Below are 22631 nucleotides of genomic sequence, written 5' to 3' on the forward strand. Positions count from 1 at the left end.
ACTAGCTATCTATTTTACATTTGGTAGTGTATATATGTCCATGACACTCTCTTACCCTGTCACATCTCACCCCACCCCCTCCCCATATCCTCAAGTCCATTCTCTAGTAGGTCTGTGTCTTTATTCCCGTCTTGCCACTAGGTTCTTCATGGCCTTTTTTTTTTTTTTTTCCCTTAGATTCCATATATATGTGTTAGCATATAAAGTTGGATTTTTGAATAAACATAATTTTGGACTTTTTAAATGCTTATTTCAAAAATTTATGCATAAATTATTTCCTTTAAACATGTCTATTTTAACATGTTTTGTAATTGTGTAGAAGATGTCTGAGGATAGCTAAGATGCAAAAGCACATTTCTCATCTTTGAATATGCTTTTTTCTTGATAAAAAAATCTCTGGAGACTGCAGTGCTGTGCAGACTAGACTATTAAGAACTAGGCTTACTCTCACTAGGATGTTAGAATGTATTCAAATTGACCATAAAAATCTCACATCTGAAACACATATTTTGTTCTATAAGTATATTATTTATCGCTGTTATTTTCAGTAGAGATTTGAGTTATTAGATTTGCCAAATAATATTCTACTTTTGAAGGGAGTACTTTTATTCTAAAACTAGAAAAGCAGAACAATCAATAAACAAAAGACATAATTTACAAACAGACTTTTATTGCTATTCTTTTGCAGTCTTAAAATACAATTGCTTTGCTGTTTTCTTATTAAAGGGTTACATTATGGAATGCTTACCAGAAAATTATATCTTACACATATTTTCTGAATTTATGAGGTTCAACTTCCTAATGTTACTTTTACTGAATCAATTCAGTCACATTTTTATGAAAAGTAAACCATGTATTTACTGGACAACATGCATAGATAAATAAAATAAATGTTGTAAATGGAATGCACTTTGATATAAACTTAAATTGTTCACAACCACATATGTTACTAATTGTGAGGTTACACAGGGGTAAACAAAGCAGTCATCTATTTATATGCATGACCTTATGGTATGACGACAAATATGTGTTTCCCATTTATTTAAGAATTTAAGGAGTTCATTTTGAAAGACGAATTTATTCAGATCTTGAAAGAACTTTTATCTGTTAAGAATTTTGGGTAAAAATATAAATCCAAATAAATGGAAGTTGTATCATATGGCTGACATTGATAACTCACTAATTCATTATCAAACAATATTTTTCAAGCACAATTTGCCTGTTCTCTGTGCATTGGGTATTCCAGGCAAAGAACCCACTGTCAAGTAGTTTTAGGAATTAAGGGAGTTGTCCAGTGACAAAGCAAACACATGGGTAATTTCAAATTGTACTGATATAAAGTTTTATGTCCCAGAAAGTAATGTGATAAGGAAGTTTTGCCTTCATTGACCAAGATAGGCCTTGTCTTGTTTTTAGGAGTTTGTGGCTATGAAAAGATGAGGAAGAATCACTATTCTTCTCCCTCTTTGTTTCCCTATTAAAAAAAAAAAAAAATGCCCCGCTTGTAGTGAATCAAACTGGGAACAAAGAGACTTCTACAGGAGTCCAGGCAAGATTAGATGGGTGACTCAGACCAGGGTGGTTGCAGTGGGAGCTGAGAGAAGTAAATTCATTCAGGATATATTTTGAAGATAGAACTGACAGATTTGAATGTTGCATTTATTTCTAAAACGAGAAAATAGAAGGAGCTAAGAATGACTCTCAAACTCTAAGGTAAGGAAAGAACTTAATTGATTTTTAATTTAAATTTTTTATAGGTATGTGCATCAATGTAAGGGATCAAGATATATGTTTTAGTCATGCTAGTTTTAAGATAACTCTTGGGCTTCCCTGGTGGCTCAGTGGTTGAGAATCTGCCTGCTAATGCAGGGGACACGGGTTCGAGCCCTGGTCTGGGAGGATCCCACATGCCGCGGAGCAACTAGGCCCGTGAGCCACAATTACTGAGCCTGCGCGTCTGGAGCCTGTGCTCCGCAACAAGAGAGGCCGTGATAGTGAGAGGCCTGCGCACCGCGATGAAGAGTGGCCCCCGCTTGCCACAACTAGAGAAAGCCCTCGCACAGAAACGAAGACCCAACACAGCCAAAAATAAATAAATTAATTAAAAAAAAAAACTCAAGGCAGAAATTCATTAAAAAAAAAAAAAAAAAAAAGATAACTCTTTGATACCTGGAGACATCAATTAGGCCATTTGATGTGTGTTTGAGAGTTCATGGGAGAAATAAATTTTTGAGGCATCAGCATTAGGTACCGTTTAGACTATATGAGCAAAATGGATTGTCTAGGGAGAAAGAATGTAGATAGATACAAAAAAAAAAAACACATTCCCAGGACAAAGTCCTGGGGTTTTACAAAATATTGATGTCTAGCAGAGGAGAAGGAAAAACTCAAGAAGACTGAGAAGGAGCCAAGGAGAGGATGGTATCACAGAAGCTAAGAGAGGAAAGTACCTTAATAAGGAGAAGGCAGTTAACATGCTGAATGCTATTAAGAGGTCAATTGAAGAAGACAGGGAAGTTGCCTTTGGATTTGACAATATGGATGTGGTTAGAGACATAATCCTGAGCAGTATCAGCGGATCAGAAACTAGAATCTACTGGGTGAAGGGCCTATGGAACTTTCCAGTTCAACATGGTGGATAGAACACATGCTTCTACCTTCATCTGCTCCCAAAACTACACTAAAATGACAGCAAAGAAATTTAAAGGATAAAAGGTCAATATATAGCACTCTTTGACTTAATTAAAAACTGTGATCTGGCTATAGTGGTAAAATAGAGAGATGGGTGATGTGTGTTTTATCTGACAAGGTAAAAGAGCTAACGCATTATGAATATGAGGTAATCTATAGTTACTGTCTTAATACTAAAAATCAAGACCTATTAGTGTAAACTTTTCATTTGGAATTGTGCAATTAATAGTAATAACAAAAACAACTACAGTAATATTTATACACTATATATACAGTGTGCTAAACATTGTTCCAAACATTTTATCCTCACAATAACCCTTTTGCTAGGTAATATGGTTATACTTATTATGAAGAAAAGGCAACTAAAATACAGGCAGTTAGTTAAGTGGCTTGACCAAAGTCACACGGCCAGCAAAGAGCAGAGCTTTGAAGCAAATCTTGCAGCCTGACTTCCATTTCGGCTCTGAAGAGGTTAAAGTGTTGTCTCCAGAGAACCAGCATCAGGGCTGAGTAAGTAGGGAGGAACAAGTTTTCTCACACTAGTGTCTTTGTTCCTTAAAAAATATATACATGTATTACTTGATATAATTTCAAATTAAACTGTTTAAAAAGGAAGAAAATACATCCAGTTTTAAGCTTGATTTTCTCTAGGTGAAGGAATTATTGATAGTTTTAAATTTGTTCCTTTTCCTTGTCTGTATTCTGGTTTTCTTACAATTGAATCCTATCAGTTGTATAATTAAAAGAATGCTTTTTTATAAAAAAATTTTTAAAGTGTGAATAGGAGTTGAAAAAGTAAAATATAGACATGTCTTTCTAGAAATAATGCTCCGAAAGGGGAAATAGAAATGAGGTGTTGAAGATGTGAGACCAAGATAGGAAATTCCAGAGCACATTGGTATGGTGATACGAATAATCCAGCAGTGAGGGGAAAAGAGATGAAGGAGAGAGGAGGTAATTGCTGGATGAAGTCTTTGAAGAGTTGAGAGGGAATAGGATATAAAAAATACGTCTTCTTGGGAGCATGAATATTTCATCTGATCCATTTCTATAGGAGTGAAGGCAGAAAGTATAAAATTCAGATTAGGAACTTCAATTCTGATATTCTACATTTTCCGAATGACATTTGAGGCCAGTTCATCAGTTAATGGGCAGTGGGGGAAGGACGGAATATGGAGATTTTGAGGAAAAATTAGAAGTTATGGAAGGGTCTGCAATTGACTCATTAGTAAAACAGATTTCTTGACCATATTATTTGCCTAATTGAGATTTGTGGCCACTAATTGAAAGTGAGAATAGACAAATTGATTATAATAAAAGTAAGTAATAGTCTGAAAGATTGCAGGTTATCTCATAGTGTTGCATATTATTTAATCATCACACACATCCCTAAGCAGAAATCTCAGAGTTCAGAACCTCTGTCCCTGGCTTCACCCCTCTCAGATAGCCTGAGACTTGATTCCAAATCATCGCCTAGATACCCACAGATCTCCCTGCACCATACAGATCTGTAATACAGCATTCTCCATCCACTTTCCACAATATACAAGCAAGAAAAGCAGGCCAAATGCTTTCTCCATTTAATATCCTCATACTTTCTCTGGGGATGAGAGAATAATTGGAAGCGGTTAAGCCAGGCTGTTACATGGGAATGGTTCTCTAAAACTCATTTTTCAATTGCTTCTTGCCAAGCCAAATATCTTGCACACTCATATTTGTTTTAGTCTCTGGGAGAAAAATCCCATAAGATCTCCCCTTTAAAATAAGAATTTCCAGAATTTCTTGTTCCTTGTATCTGTTGATTACTCTAGACTATTGACTGTTGACTCAGAATCTGCTTTCCTGAATCCATTCAGCTGTTCCCAAAAATTAGTGTTTAATCTTCATGATCTTAGGTGTACATGTTGAATTCCACCTTACTAATCATTTGCGTGGGTGTTGAGACAATCAATATAACAATATTGTTCATAGTTTTCAATAAGGTAGCAGAAATACAGTTGGGCTGAGTGACCTGTCCAAGGTAATATGGCTAAAACCCAGCAGAATAGGATTTAGGTTTAGTTCAATTACCTTCTTTGTAACTGCAGTTCCCAGATTTCATAATGTATCATAATCACCTGGAGTGTTTGTTAAAACATATTTCTAGCTTCCAATTCCAAAGACGCTGATTAAATAGGTCTGTGGTGATGACTGAAAATCTAAACTTCTAGCAAGTTCCCAGGGAATGTTGATGTTGCTAGTCCTCTGTTATAGAACAAAATTAAGCTTTTTGAAGTTCTGCCTTTCCAAATCTCACCTTCTGGCACCAAGTCCAAGAAAATTACTAATTCTTTCTATCTCCCAGTATGTAGATGATCTCTTTAGATGTGCATGCCCTAGTTTTGGGCTCAATCGGTGCTATTTCTGCAGTTTAGACAGAATACTGGTAATGTCTCCTTGCAATATTGTTTTTAAACCTCTAGAAGTTACTCTTGGAAGGGTCCCCTGTTAATACTTCTACATAAATATCTATATGATTTGTAGAATCTCAGTTAATGAACAGTTCCTCTATAAGAATGGACTTGTAACATCTCCATGTATCAAGAGTGTAACATCCTTGGCTCTCTCCTCTACGCTCTACTATGTGGGTTCCATTTTCCCCAACTGTCTTCTCAAGGCATTGATATTTGAAAGCCAATCATTTATTTCAAGTAGTGCTGAGATTCACGTATGCATAAAAATTCAAATTATTTTTTCACAGGCTACAAGGTACATGCAATTAAGTTGATCCCAAGAGAAGCTTCTAGTTCCTCAAGAAAAATATATAGCCAAATTAAACACTACTATGCCATTTTATATAAGGGACTTGAACACTCTTGGAATTTGGTGTCTGCGGGGGTCCTAGAACCAATCTCCCACAGATACTGAGGAACGACTGTATCTAAAACCCCAGCTGAATCTCATCTTCATGTTTTAAATGTGAAACATGATTCTTTAAGTGTAAAATGTCCCTTTAAATTTAGTTATCTATATCTTAAAGCTTAGGTACTGACAAGATTTTAGACACCAGTATAATCAATCGTCAGGAATATAGCTGTTTTTTGTTTTGTTTTATTTCCCTTTGCCAATTGAAAAAAAAGTGCTGTGGGAAGATACCTTTAGACAAATGAAACAACCTCCAAATAAAACTGACTTTTTGCCAAAGTTTTATTTGAATGTGAGTTACGACAATCCTAGAAGAGATTTTCTCACTTTAAAAACAGTGGATTTGAAAGTATACTTTGACATGGAACACTGTGTACAAAAAAAATCTAAAAAGCATTAAAAGAACCTAAGATAGTAAGGATTTTTCATTAAATTGTCACGAAAGATTTCTAAACAATAAAACAAAGTCATATCATAAAAATGTTAGACGACGTATCAACTCAGATAAGTACTTTGTGACGGGAGACATGAAGACTAAATGGCACTAAAAAGACATTATTATGCCATTGAAGATATTTATTTGGTTTGATAACAAGTATAAATTTCTAAAATGAACAACCTTAATTAAGAATAATAATGTCAAGAAAATCTCTATATCTGTGCTTATTGTTCTATATCTCAATTTTGAATATATGTCTCTAAACCTGTAATAAGAATCGTTATGTACCCTTGGAAAATAATAAGGCAAAAATACATCCAAAAAATGAAAGTTAGCAAATCATTTGTAAGGTCTCTATCCCTGGGAAAACAGGACAGCTTCTCATCTAAAGACTAAGCTGTAAAACCTTGTTTCATGTTTTTTTTCTGGGCTTACAGGGCTATCAGCTTCAGTTGAGGTCAGCCCATCCTCAATATCTCCATCTCTGACTCAGCAAGGGCTTCTGTGAATCTTCCTGAATACTTCCTGCCTTTTAAAATTCCTTTCTTACTTTATTTAATGTTATTAATAGTGACTTGTTCATTCACAATTCTCATTCAGCGATTATTGTCTTCCTCTTCACCCTCTTCCCAGTCTCTCAAAAAAAAAAAAAAAACCAAAAAACATATTTTGCTTTCACCAGTAATTCCATGTTGGAGTGTACAATACATATCCAATTCTTTCCTAGAAGAAATGCCCCAGCATACAGCCCAAGCACACAGCACCATTTAGCATAGACCATCTCGAGTCTGACTCCGTTTACTTAACAATCACCTTTAAGTGAAAAGCTACAAGAAATTTTTGGAGAAGTGTTTTGTTTTATTTTGTTTTGTTTTGTTTTAATTACCTAAAATTCATGAAGTTATCACGATAATGTGCCTAAATAACATTGATGTAAAGAATCCCTAACTTCAGAAGAACTCAAGAGTTCTCTAATCAGTTATAAATACTACTTGGTATAAAGAAGGTAATGCATCTACATTTTGAAAATATGAAAACAAATGAGTGAAAGTGATAGGCACAATCATGGTGAGAAAGTTGCAAATAAAGCCCACCTCTTTTGATTTTCTGTGATATTATTTCAAAATAGTTCAAAGCTAATAGTACTATATATAGCATACTTTGACCTCAATCTGCATTAGCACTCATGAATATTAACTTCCTCACGAGTTCCAAAAGTACTGCATCTTTGCCAATTTGGTAAAAAAAAATAATACCACTTGTCTTTTATTTCTTATTCCAATCATATACCCACTTTTCCCTCAGCAAGAAATGTCTTTATCCCTTTGCTGTGATTAGTTCAAGAACTCCAGCTTAGTCATTTCAAGAGTTCAGTCCTGATTATGAAGTGGTAGCCAGGATCACTTATTTGTCTGTTCCAGAGGTCTCTTTTTCCTGCTGATATGGCTACTCTCAGCACCCTACAGTATCCCTACAAAACACTGGGGCTACAGACTTCAGGGAAGAAGCCTGTTGCTACCAAGTATCTATTACTCTTGACGGCTTGGATTTGTGGATTGTGGTTTCAGGGAGATAGTGTGAGAAAAAAATCCTCTCTCTAAGAAGTGGGTCTCATTCTCTTCCATCTGGTCAACTTCAAATAATTTCTCAACCAATGTCAATGAAAGTTAAAACAAAAATCAGAAGTTTTCCTTGCCTCTAGTCCTGCTCTACATAGCCAGGAGCAGCACACTGCCACCTATGAAATGCTTTTTTAGAATGATCTTGCAACAGCTGGGCAAGAAAGACTAGATTGTCCCTTTTTTTTCAGTTTTTAAACCTACCTCTATGCCCCTGTATTAACCACATTCCAATATTATTAACAGAAGTTCATTTCTTTCATTCTTATTGCAAAAGAGGCTTTGTAACAAGTAATATTCAATACTGACATGCTGATTATCCATTCTAAAACAATAATACATGGCTGAGCCAAATTGGAGACATTGAGAAAATATTCTGGGTTGAAAAAATGAAGTCCTATTCTTATGGCTCCTTGAAGACATACTGAAAAAAATTAAGGATAAATAAAGATGTTTTTACATGTAAATATTACTATTTGCTGAAAATATTACACTCATTGGTTTGCCTCTTGGAACTCAAAGCATTCTAGAATGGAAAAGTCTCTGGGTCAAAAGCCAAGAGGCCTGGTCTCTGCTCCCTGCTTTCTACTGGTTAACTATGTCATCTTAACCAAGTCATGAGGTTTCCTGAACTTCATCTCTAAAATTAGGGCATTAAAATTTATAAAACCTAAAATTCTCCAGTTACTGAATTTCCATATAAGAGAGCAAAAGTTTAGCAAATATTCAGATCACAAAATCTTTGTCTATCATTCTTTAAATAAAAAAAATACTTGCATACATATTAGCATTTCATTTCCATAAATATTCACTGCACATCTGCTTTCAAGGTATTGTCAAGTCTAAGTATTGTTTGAGATGTAAAAGAAAAAAAATCTCCAAATTTTGGTACAACAATGGAAATTAGAAATATTATATGCTAATATCTGAAATTATGATGTGGAACTTAAGGTCACAGGTAAACCATGGCACAAGATCCTGATATTTTGACTTTTATTCTAGTGACCCTTTTTGTAGTATGCCTCATTGAACAATGTATCCTATATCCTTTTCCTCTGAAAACCAGTATCATCTGTGAGAGGACAGAGTGAGTTGGTATGACATGTACAGTTATTACAGCATCTACAAAAATTTCTTTAGTAAAAACACATCACACTAGATTCCCCATTCATTAATTCATGTCAACATTTATGCAAAGCACTATGTTAGTGACTGTGAGAATCCAAAAGTAAGTCAATTTTAGTTGTTCACCTCCAAGAACTAAATCTAATAATATAGAGACATGAAGATAAGTAACTATAATTAAGGCCTAATGTGATTGTTACACTTACAGGGATAGAAAACAAGTTCAGACAAAGAACTGAGATGGTTTCCTGATGTGAAGTTAGTTGGGTTCAGTTTGAAAAAAGGAGAAAGATTAACAGAGTTAGATCTGAGGGTAAAGAAACATTTTACTTTTTAAAAAAATGTAAAATTAATATCAGAGAGTTCAGATAGAGAAGGTGGAAAAAGAAGAGAGAATAATGTTCACATTGTTCAGGAGATCCATTTTAATTGTATAAGGTCATCCAACATACAATATCTGGGCAAATCAATCTACAATGGTAAATAAAGTACGGATTTTAGAGGCAAGAGTTGGGATGAAGAGTGCCACTTTTGCTTTTACCAAATGTATGTGTAGGCAATGAATGTCAGAAATGAGGACCTTAAAAAAGAATAATTGCAGTGAGAGTATACAATAATATTTATTCAGAAGAATAATTTATAGAACATACAGAACACTTTAATTACTCTACCAAAAAGAACTCATAACATTTTTCAATTTGTACCATTCTCTGTATTTTACAGATGAGAAAAATAGAATTAGAGAAGTTAAATGACTCTGTCTAAGATCACACAGTTTATAAATAGTGATACCAGGGTTAAAGTTCAGATTAATCTGATTCCAGAGTCAGTGTTCTTTCCACTTTACTACCCTCTCTCTGAATGTATTTATAAATCAAAAGAATGAATAAATGGAAAGTATAATAAATGTAGACAGAAAGTAATAGATAAGAAGCAAACAAACACCCCCCCACAAAAAAACCCCTTATGATTATAATTATCCAGTGGAAGAAATAAAGCTAGAAGGGAGGAAATAGTCAAACATATAATACTTAAAAATCTGAGCTGAGAAAAAAACAACTCCACAAATCGAAAAGGGGCTATGATTTCTAGGCAAAATTAGTGATGAAATTCATCTAAAGTCAATCAAATTTTGGAACTTGTTCATATTTAAAGGGTTGGAAATAATCCCATGAGTTCCAATGTAGAAAAATATACAGTACTTATAAAGGAAGAAAAAGATTAATACTCAGTCATATTTCCTTGGCAAGCTGAATGACAAAAAAATGATGAATATCTTAATTGTTGGAGGGAAAAAATGCTGTGAACCAAATATTCCATATCTAGTACATATTAAACATTTAGAGTTATGTGTCATACTAATGGTAAATACTGAATAAATGATAATTATTATCACTCCCAATTCACAGATTAAAAAAAAAACAGAACACAGAGAGATGGAAAACCTTGCTCAACTCACACACCTAATAAATGGTGGAACCAAAGTTTAAAGGTAAACACCCAGACTCCAGAGCTCGGCCACCACAAAACACGATTCTTAGCCATGACACCAAGGCTACCTTCCTGAGAACAGAAGGGTACACTGAGATATGTAGGAAAACCATAGTCATGTTATTCATCTACTGAAAAAGCAGACAGAAAGGAAAATCAAGGACTCAGTAAAATGAATTAGTCAAAAGTAAGTTTTGTATGCATATATATCAGTTAATTAGATGAGGTGAGTTTAAACAGATGTTATAAAATTATATGCAAGCATTTAAAAATTATCTTTAAAAATAATGAGTTTGCCTTTACCAAACTTGGTTTCAAAAGGCTTTGAGAAAACTTGAATTAGTTACCAAATCATTAGGAAAACAACTTTTTATTAAGAATCTTAAAAGAATAGGAAATGTTAAAAAAAGTACAAAAAAAAGAGGTTATCAGGTTTATTCTATAAGCCATTATACCAAAATAAGACTACTGTCCAATCCTAAAGTAAACTGAAAAATCTAAGTACAATGGGCATATGGGTGGGGAGAATAAAAGAAATATGCCAAAATGTTAACAGTTTTGAAAACTATATGTAAATTAATTTTCTTCTTTTTTCCTCAATTATATTTATAAGTCATGTTAATTTTATAGTTTATTTTAAATTATTTTAAAGTGATATGTTGTAATTTAATACAGTTATAAATGTGATGTGGATGGATTTACTTCAAACCAATAGGATTTATCATTAAGAATTAAACTTTACTTGGAAAATAGTCCAAAAACTTCCAGCAATTTCAAAATGTTCCACATTACAATATATTTCAAATGAATTGTTTTAGGAAAAATAAAATTCATGGTATCATTTAGCATATAGTAATTAGCATTGCCATTCTGTTCACACAGTGTTATTCATTTAAGTCAAGCTATGGCATTTATAAGACTAAGTTGTTATTTCTTGGTTATTAATAGTAGATATCAAGCTGTCTTCATTATGCTATTTCAAAAGCTATAAAAGTTTTGTACCACTTATTCCTGTAAATGACCATTCATGACACTTTATGTTCAATCAACAGAATTTTTTCTGCACATAGTCATGTCATAAAGTAACTCTGGCCAAAAATTAGTTCTGCAAATTAAATTTTCTTTTAAAAATTGTTAAAGAGAGATAAACGATCAATGTTTCTAGCATTACTGAAAAATAAACTCTTCTTAATTTATAGTAAAAATATAATTTTATAAAATGTATTAGCACAGAATACAGACTTATTTAAAGGATTATTTTCACATGTAGACATCAGTGTTCCTGGATGCTTAGCTTTCTTTTCCCATTCTTCTGGTAAGAACACCCAAATTCTCATAGGGAAAACTGTCCTGCTTATTCTGTGATTCTGATAGTGCTGTCAATCACATTCTGGGCACATGTCCATTGATGATGGATTTGAGGATATACCACTATCCACAACACCTGCTGGTTGATTCAAGCACAGGCATGTATTCTAATCCAAATTTGATGTATGAATACTAGGAAATAAAATTCCCTTTTTACCTTTTGGGTCCAACCAAGATTTAGACTTAGAACTGCCAATATCACTATTCCTGTGGAAAAACTCTGCTTGAGAGGGAAATCAATACATATAGGAACAAAGTGGAGAAATACAAAAAGAGAATGAGGGTAAGAAAGAGTGGGAGTGCCTTGAGGCTGCTCTTTGGATACTGAAACAAATACCCCAAACCAGATACACCTTTCCTAGTTACATGACCCAAAACATTCCATTTTTAATAAATCTAGTTTGAGACTGATTTCTATCATCAGCTACCAAAAAGGCTGCGGGTGTGTATAAACTTCAACTTAATTTAAAATCACTAATACTTTCCTGCTCAGAGTTTGCCTATCAGAAAGCCATATCCATTAGATGTTGTAAAATAAAGAGTTCCAGAAATGTTTGGTTAAACACTTTGATATTTTCCACGCACATTAAACTAAAGGTTTTTAGAATAGGTTCAATAAGAAAATGTCAAACTGGCTTAATTCAGATTATCTCACAGCTATTGGCACTGAACACCACTTTTCTTCTTTTTTTTCCCTCCTAGGAAAACTGCTAATATAGACATATTTGGGGAAACATTATATTAGGTTAAAAGGAAAAATGGAAAAAGCAAAAAAGAAATTTTTAATGCAATTTTAAATATGCTTGAGATATTTCAACTTAATGCTTTTGGAGACAGTCTACATATGGACATCAGCAAGAATATTTTGCAGTTTATAAATGTTAACCTGTTAATAAAAGGTAAAAACACTGATAGCTCATGAGTGACTCAGACACTCTATGATCCAGGAATTACATTTTGTTCATTGGTTTGCTCACAGTCTCTAATTTTGGGTTATACTCTTCTCTTTCCTCACAGGAATTCCTCACCAATCACAGGAATTGGGTAAGAATTTCTAAAAGTCATAAAATTGAAATGGAAAAACAAGACATGCAGACAAAAATTATAGTTCCTACAGAGTATACATAAGATTTATTAAATTTACTCTCAGCTCTACAGAAACAAATAACTATGAGTAAGTGATAAATTGCTGAGAAGTTTTGCATGGTTCTTCAGAACATACTGATATATTACAGCACACAAAATGATTCTGCCATCAGACTAGGAAACCTGAAAATAGTAAATGATACTGTACTGTAAACTGCTAGAGAGTCAGAGAAAAACACAATATATATTTATATGACACTAAAAGTCCAGTCTTGACTTTATTTCAATGGAGTGAAATTCCACAGAGAAGAAAAAATGATTTCCACATTAGCATATTGGGCCAAAGATATATTATTATCCATATCTCCTATGCCTTAACAACTTGTCATAAATACAGTTAGACAGAGAGCTCTAAAGTTTGCAAACACGGAAAAATGGATCAGTGAAATTGGGGCTATATTTGGCACATGTTACATAATGGTTTGAAAACAAAATACAACATATATGTACAGTTCTATAATATATTCCTTAAAGTAAAAATATAAAATAAAACAAAGCTGTACATTCAGCTGTACATTAATGATTGGAAAAGAACAACTCCAGAAAGAAGTAAAGATGTTATGGATTTTATACCACCAAGTAAAAAAAAAATAGTTAAAGATTGAATTATGTATGTCATTTAACTCTAGACCTTAATAAGTACAAAAGTAGTAAGTTTTATTTCTCTCAATCTCTCACTCACAAAAACACATGCACTCTAAGTTTTTTCATCTCACTTCTACTCTGCCTCATCTAAGAAAGAGGAATAAAAGTCATTCAGTATGGAAGAGCTTGAGAAGCATTTGTATTAATTCTTGTTTGAATGTTTGGTAGAATTCACCAGTAAAGCTGTCTTATCATGGACTTTTGTTTGTTGAAAGGTTTTTTAATTACTGATTCAGTCTCCTTTCTAGTAATCAATCTGTTCAGATTTTCCATTTCATGATGATTTGGTCTTGGTAGGTTGTATGTTTCTAGGAATTTACCCATTTCTTCCAGACTGCCCAATTTTTAGTGTGTAATTATTCATATAGTCTCTTATGATGTTTTTATTGCTGTGATATCAATTGTAAGATCTCTTTCATGTCCAATTTTATTTTTTTGAGTCCTCTCTCTTTTTTCCTTGATGTTTCTAACTAAAAATTTGTTAATTTTGTTTATCTTTTCAAAGAATCAACTCTTTGTTTTATTGATTTATTCTACTGTCTTTGTAGTCTCTATTTCATTTATTTCTGCTCTAATATTTCTTATATTTTTCTTTTACTAACTTTGGGCTTCAATTTTTCTTTTTCTAGTTCCTTGAGGTGTAAAGTTAGATTGAGACTTTCCTTGTTTCTTGAGGTAGGCATTTGTCACTATGAATGTTCCTCTTAGAACTGTTTTTGCTGCATCTCATACATTTTGGTATGTTACATTTCCATTTTTAGTTGTCTTAAAGTATTTTTGTTTTCTCTTTTTATTTCTTCTTTGACCCCTTGATTGTTCAATAGCATATTGTTTAATCTTCACATATTTGTAAATTTTCCAATTTTTTTCATGTAATTAATTTTAGTTTTATGCCATTGGTGTTGAAAAAGATGTGTGATATGATTTCAGTCCTCAAATTTATTAAGACTTGTTTTGTGGCCTAACATGTGATCTATCTTGGAAAATGTTCCATGTGCCCCTGAGAAGAATGTGTGTTCTGTTGCTTTTAAATGGAATGTTCTATAAATATCTGTTAAGTTTATCTGGTCTAACGTGTCATTTAAGGCCAACGTTTCCATATTAATTTCCTGTCTGGAAAATCTATCCATTGACATAAGTGGGGCATTAAAGTCCCCTACTATTATTATATTCTTGAACTCTTCCAAAAATTAGAAGAGGAGGGATCTCTTCCAAACTTGTTTTATAGGGCTAACATTACTCTGATATCAAAACCAGACAAGAATGCCAAAAGAAAAGAACATTACAGGCCAATATCTCTGATAAACATATTTGTAAAAATCCTCAACAAAATATTAGCAAATTCAATAATACACTAAAAGGATCAAACACCATGATCAAGTGGGGGTTATTCCAATGATACAAATCAGTCAATGTGATACACCACATTAACAAAATGAAGGGTAAAAAAATCATATGATTATACAACACGTGCAGAAAAAGCATTTGAAAAAATTCAACATCAATTTATAATGAAAACTCTCAAAAAAATTGGTATAGAGGAAATGTACCTCAACATAATAAAGGCCATGTGTAACAAGCCCACAGCTAACATCATACTCAATGGTGAAAAGCTAACAACTTTTTCTCTGAGATCAGGAACAAGACAAGGATACTCAGTCTCACCATTTTTATTCAACATAGTATTGGAAGTCCTAGCCAAAGCAATTAAGCAAAAAAAAAAGGCATCTAAATTGGAAAGGAAGAAACAAACTGTCACTCTTTGCAAATTACATAATATTATTTATGGAAAAACTTAAAGACTCCATCAAAAAACTGTTAGAACTAATAAATTTAGTAACATTGCAGGATAAAAATCAATACACAAAAATGCATAACATTTCTATATACTAATAGTTTAATAGTAAACTATCAGAAAGAGAAATTCAGAAAATAATCCCATTTACAATTGCATCAAAAAGAATAAAATACCTAGGAAAACATACTGAACCAAGGAGAGGAAAGATCTGTATATTGAAAATGACAAGACATTAATGAATGAAATTGAAAAAGACACAAATAAATAAAAAGATATTCCATGTTCATAGATTGGAAGAATCAATATTATTAAAATATCCATACTACCTAAGGCAATCTATGTAATCCCTATCAAAATTCCAACAGCATTTTTCAAAGAAATAGAACAAATAATGCCCAAATTTGTATGAAACCACAAAAAATTTTTGAATAGTCAAAGAAATCTTGAGAAAGAAGAGCAAACCTGGAGGCATCGTGTTCCCTGATTTCAAACTTTACTACAAAGTTATAATTAGGACAGTATGGTATTGGCATAGAAACAGACACACAGATCAATGGAACAAAATAGACCAGAAATAAACCCACCCATATATGGTCAATTAATTTATGACAAAGGAACCAAGGATATACAGTGGGGAAAGAACAGTCTCTTCAATAAATGATGTTGCCAAAACTGGACAGCCATATGCAAAAGAATGTACACCATACAGAAAAATCAACTCCAAATTGATTAAAGACTTGAACATTAGACCTGAAACCATAAACTCCTAGAAGAAAACATAGGCAGTAAACTCCTTGATGTCGGCCTCAGCTATGACTCTTTAAATCTGACACCAAAAGCAAAAGCAACAAAAGCAAAAAGAAACAAGTGGGACTACATCAAACCAAAAAGTTTCGGCACAGCAAAAGTAACCATCAACAAAATGAAAAGGCAACTTATTGAATGAGATAAAATATTTGCAAATCATATATCTGATAAGGGGTTAATGTCCAAAATACTAATATACAAAGAACTCATATGACTCAATAGCAAAACAAACAATATAATTGAAAATGGCAGATCTTAATAGACATTTTTTCAAAGAAGACATACAGATGCCCAACAGACATATGAAATGATGCTCTACATCTTTAATCATCAGGAGAATGCAAATCAGAACCACAATGAGATATAACCTCACACGTATTAGGAGGCTATTATCAAAAAATTAGAAATCACGAGTATTGGTGAGGATGTGGAGAAAAGGGAACCCTTGTGCACTATTGTGGGAATGTAAATTGGCGATTCCTCAAAAAGTTAAAAATAAACTACTGACTAGAGAGAACTTCATGGATCAGCTCATTAGTGAGTTAGAGAAAGGAATGGCTCCCTGTGGAACTTAAAAATGACAGTGTCCAATAATCAGTTGCTTAAGAGTCTCAATCAGGAAAGAGAATTTGAAGTACAGATTTGAGACTAATAAGGGTGAGTATAGATGGTAATTAAAGCCATGAGAATAGATGGGATGGTGTAGAAAGAAGGAAGGGACTAGAAGGTATCCAACAGCAAGTTCATCCAGCAGAGCAGATTTATTTCCTTTGATCTGCAGTTTACCTTCTTCTTTAGTTTTTACCTTTTGAATTTTAATGCCTTTAATCAAGTCATGTATTCTCTATTTGGTTAAAAGTTACATTATTTTCACTATTTTACCAGTCCATTTCACGCATATATATTATTTGCTTGGGTCTCGTTTGCTATATGTAGTGTGGTAAGAAGTGCACAGCTTTAAATAGAATCCTGCGAACATCAACATCTAAGAGAGGAAAAACAAAGAGAAATCTGAAATAAAGATAGTAAAGGAGCAGTCAGAAAAAGAGTAGGAGAACCAGAAATGTATGGTATCATGACAGAAGTCAACCATGCCAAATGCTAATGAAGTTAGGTAAGATGAGGACTGAAATATTGTTTATGGTTTTTGCGACAAGGAGGTCATTGGTGACCCTGGAAAGAGCAGTTTCAATACAGTATTAGGTGCAAAGTCATATTACTGTGGGCTAATAAATAAGTGACTTGAGGAAATAGGGGCATAGAGCAAGCAGGAATAGACAATTGTTTCAGTAAGCTCGCCTATGTAGGATGGAAAGAAAATCCGGCTAGAAGGAAGAATTGAGTCATGGAAAAGTCTTAGAATGACTATTATTACAGTATTTATGAATCCTAAGATGAACGTTTTTGTTAGTCTCATAAAACAAATGCAACTTATAGTCATGGTCAGGCAGATGCAGGTGACCATGGTGGCTCATCTGTCTGCCTGGAATCACTTCAACTGAGTTACGTGCAACACTGATACCACATGTTGTCTTGTTTAATGTCTTAAGAAAGTATTACATTAAAATTATGTATTAAAATGAAATGATTGTTCATAGAAAAACATAAGAGCAGTAGCATGAAATAAAAAGGCAGTGTGATGTAAAAATCTTTGTCCAAAAATTCTTTAAAAACTCATTTATAAAACATAAAATGAAAGGTAAAGATGAAGCATTGTATCATGGTTTAACTGGCATCATCTGTTTCCTAATAACATGTAAAATATAGGTCATCTGATGGTCAATGTGATTTTAGATTTGAAATACTTTATAGTATTACAAGTAATGCATGAATATACTTTTCTTGAAAAATATAAATGAGTACAGATAAACACCTATTCTCAGTCCCCTTTCCCAGTTCTAATAATGGTTATCTTATTTAGTCCTGGTAATCAAAACAATTTCTTCTTTTAGAGCTTTTCTATGCATTGAAATACAGACACAAATACTAAAATAAAATATGTAGTTGGTTTATTGTTTCTTTTCTCCATTAAATACTATCATTCTGTATTTCTAAAGCTACCTATTTTAATAGTATAATACCATGTTTTATTGTAGAGATTGGAAAAGGTATACTGCCAGAGAGTTAAAATTGATACAAACTTTTCAAAGTAATCTGACAATGCATATTAAAGTTTAAAATGTCCATATCATATAACCTGAAATATTATATTTATTTCTACCCTAATGCAAAATCTCCCACCAATGCACAACGAGGCACACTGTTCTTTTTATAATAGGGAAATAATGAAACATCATAGGTGTTTCAGTAGAGAAATTGATAAAAAGAAAACAAACTCTGATATACACACACTATGGAATACCACACAGTAGTTTAAAAGAAGGAAGTAGACCCGTATGTACACATATGGATAGTTTCTCAAGATATCTTATTAAGAGTTTCTTCTTGTTTGTGTTTTAGATGAAACTTACCCAGATATGTTTAAATGCTAACAGGAAAGAGACTGTAAAGAGGGTAAAGATAAAGGACCCAGAGGGAGAATAATAGTAACTTGAAGTCTCTGAGAAGAGATAGGACTGGAGGTTTGGCTGAGGATGGACACTTCTTCAGTAACAGGAGGAAAGGAGAAAGGGTGAGCGCAAATGCTGAGGGGCAGAACAGTTTTTATTCTACTGTTCTCAATTTTTCTTTATCTTAAGTTTTTTTTTTAATTTTTATTGGAGTATAGTTGATTTACAATGTTGTGTTAGTTTCTGCTGTACAGCAAAGTGAATCAGTTATACATGTACATATATCCACTCTTTTTTAGATTTTTTTCCACATAGGTCATTATACAATATTGAGAAGAGTTCCCTGTGCTATACAGTTATATATAGTAGTGTGTATATGTCAATCCCAGTCTCCCAATTTATCTCTCCCCTTTCCCCCCCTGGAAACCATAAGGTTGTTTTCTACCTCTGTGACTCTATTTCTGTTTTGTAAATAAGTTCATTTGTACCATTTTTTTGTTTTTAAATTCGACATATAAGCAATATCATGTGATATTTGTCTTTCTCTGTCTGACTTTTTATGTTGAATCTCTACCCACAAGCCTGCTCAATCTAACTAACCCTTTGTATGTCCTTCTAAATTTTGGGAATGCCCTCTGTATTACTTTCCCAGGGTTATTGTAACATATCACCACAAACTGAGTGGTTTACAACTACAGAAACTCATTCTTACAGTTCTAGAGACCACATGTCAAAAATCAAGATGTCAGTAGAGCCGTGCTCTCTCCTAAATTTCTGGGCAAGTACCCTTTCTTGCCTCTTCCAACTTCTGGTGGATTCCTAGTTTTCCTTGGCTATGGCTTCACAAGGCTGTCTCTGTCTTCACATGACATTCTCCTCTGGTTCTTTCCTCTTCTGTCCGTGTCTTCCATGAGGACATTTATAATTAAATTCATGGCTCATATTTCAGAATGTCTCACCTCAAGATCTTTAACTTAATTACATCTGCAAAGACCCTTTTTCCATATAAGGTCACATTTATGGGTTCCGGGAGTTGAGATGTAGACAAATCTTTTGGGGGAACACATTCAATCCACTACACACTCTTATTTTTCCCCCCTTTGATGAGGACCTAGGTTTCTCTACTTCTGTGTCTGAAGTCCCTATAACTTTAGATCTTAAGGGAAACGTATATGAAATTGAGGTATCATAACATGTACCAAATGGTGCAGAAATGTTGGAGAAGTCTAGTATTTAAAAAGCTCAATATCCAATGCTAGTCACCAGTGAAAAGAATGGGAAGAGAGGAGGAATTATTGTATAAACAAACTCTCTTATCAATAAATCTTTCATTATAGGAAGAGGCTGTTACTGTGATTGGAACAGGAAACCAATTAGGAGATTGCAGAAGATACGTATAGGAAGGGCCTCATCTATAAAAGAAATCTTTACATAATTTACTTTTCTTTGGCACATTTAAACAGGGTTGGCTGGGTCTGATTATTCTGATAACAACTTGAAATTTTCAAAAAAAACAAAAAACAGTGCTACTGTCTTGTGAATTAAACTTTCCTCTGTCTCCTCTATGTAATCCAGGGAGTCAAAGAGAAAACTGTTACAGTCTTGCTGTGGGTAATTTTACTGATAACAGCGACCTGTCTAGTGTCATTAGCCTATTATGTCATGTCTCATTTTCCTTGAGAGATTACAAACTCCAGGAGCATAAGAACAAGGAATCGAATGCTTTTTATCTCCCATTAACATTGCTGAGCATATCCTCAAGGAGCAAATATTTCCCAACTTAAAAAACATAGAGATGAAAAGCTAACATTATAACACTGGTTCTGTAACATCAGGAAGAGGAAACCATGTCTCTTGATTCACAGAGCTGTTAATTCCAAGGAGACTCAGAACAGACTCTCCTGAACCAAACAGTAGAGCTATGTATGGAGAGAGTGGCGTGAATCCCCATGACATCAGGACAGCGGGGACCAAGGAAGACAACAGCTTCTAAAAGTCTCTAAACCTGCAATGTCTTCTTAGCAGGTTTGCTCCCACTGTGAAGCTCAGAACTTTCTGAGTTTCATTTTTCTCATAGGTCAAAATAATGGAAGAATCCAACAAAATAATATGAGCAAGGAAAGGAGTAAAGGATAGTGTCTGTGTGGTTGGAGGATTATTTTGTTAGAAACTCTAGGTAGAGTAATCTATGCCAAACCCATTGTATCAAATAAGCAGAGATGATCTTAGAAGCGGTTGTGTAAGGAAAGACTGACTGTACTTAAGCAACAAGGTTACTAGTTACATGAATCAGTGGAGTCTCTAAAGGATTCCATTGCCTAGTTTTCTTTTGTTGTAATCTTCATTTAAAAAATAAACCATGGAGGGTTCCAGAAGCAGGCTGTAGCTACACCCACATTTTACCTCATGAGCCCCTAATTTCAGAAGTATCTGGTGGGCTTCTGTGTGTTTCTCTAGTTCCCAGGTCAGTTAGCCAACCTCAGGGAAAGAAAGACTAGGGCAAGTGGAAAAGCTGCCTCGTTGCAAGATAGGGCATGTACCCAAGTCGGGACCCAGGACTATGAAGGACTCTTTCTACAGAAAACTTCTCCAAGGTGGAAGTGCTTCAATGCAGTCAGTGTTCTACCAGTTGGACAAACCGGTCTTCAAGGAATGTGTGCAGTGGGAATCAGCATTGATTTTTGTTGCTGCTGTGTGGCTGACAGGGTCTTTGTGCTCTGCCCTGGTGTCAGGACCCTGAGCCTCTGAAGTTGGAGAGCCAAGTTCAGGACATTGGACCACCAGAGACCGCCTGGCCCCATGTAATTTCAATTGGTGAGAGCTCTCCCAGAGATCTCTGTCTCAAGGCTAAGACCCAGCTCCACCCAACGGCCAGCAAGCTCAAGTGCTGGACAACCCATGCCAAACAACTAGCAAGACAGGAACACAACCCCACCTATTAGCAGAGAGGCTGTCTAAAATCATACTAAGTTCACAGACACCCCAAAACACACCACTGGATGCGGCCCCACCCACCAGAGAGACAAGATCCAGCTCCACCCACCAGAACACAGGCACCAGTCCCCTCCACCAGGAACGTTACACAAGCCAGTGAACCAACCTTACCCACTTGGGGCAGACGCCAAAAAAATAGGAACTACGAACCTGCAGCCTGCAAAAAGGAGACCCCAAACACAGTAAGTTAAACAAAATGAGAAGACAGAGAAATATACAGCAGATGAAGGAGCAAGGTAAAAACCCACCAGACCAAACAAATGAACAAGAAATAGGCAGTCTACCTGAAAAGGAATTCAGAGTAATGATAGTAAAGATGATCCCAAATCTTGGAAACAGAATGGAAGAAATACAAGAAATATTTAACAAGGACCTAGAAGAACTAAAGGGCAAACAAACAATGATGAACAACACAATAAATGAAATTAAAAATTATCTAGAAGGAATCAATAGCAGAATAACTAAGGCAGAAGAACAGATGAGTGACCTGAATGATAAAAATGTGGAAATAACTACTGCAGAGCAGAATAAAGAAAAAAGAATAAAAGAATTGAGGACAGTCTCAGAGACCTTTGGGACAACATTAAATGCACCAACATTCGAATTATAGGGGTCCCAGAAGAAGAGAAAAAGAAAGGGTCTGAGAAATTATTTGAAGAGATTATAGTTGAAAACTTCCTTAACATGGGAAAGGAAATAGTCAGTCAAGACCAAGAAGTGCAGAGAGCCCTATATAGGATAAATCCAAGGAGAAACATGCCAAGACACATATTAATCAAACTATCAAAAATTAAGTACAAAGAAAAAGTATTAAAAGCAGCAAGGGAAAAGCAGCAAATAACATACAAGGGAATGCCAATAAAGTTAACAGCTGATCTTTCAGCAGAAACTCTGCAAGCCAGAAAGGAGTGGCAGGACATATTTAAAGTGATGAAAGGGAAAAATCTACAGCCAAGATTACTCTACTGAGCAAGGATCTCATTCAGATTTGACAGAGAAATTAAAATCTTAACAGACAAGCAAAAGCTAAGAGAATTCAGCACCACCAAACCAGCTTTACAACAAATGCTAAAGGAACTTCTCTAGGCAGGAAA

Source organism: Balaenoptera acutorostrata, chromosome 14 (genome assembly GCF_949987535.1).
Source record: "Balaenoptera acutorostrata chromosome 14, mBalAcu1.1, whole genome shotgun sequence".
Lineage (NCBI taxonomy): Eukaryota > Metazoa > Chordata > Mammalia > Artiodactyla > Balaenopteridae > Balaenoptera > Balaenoptera acutorostrata.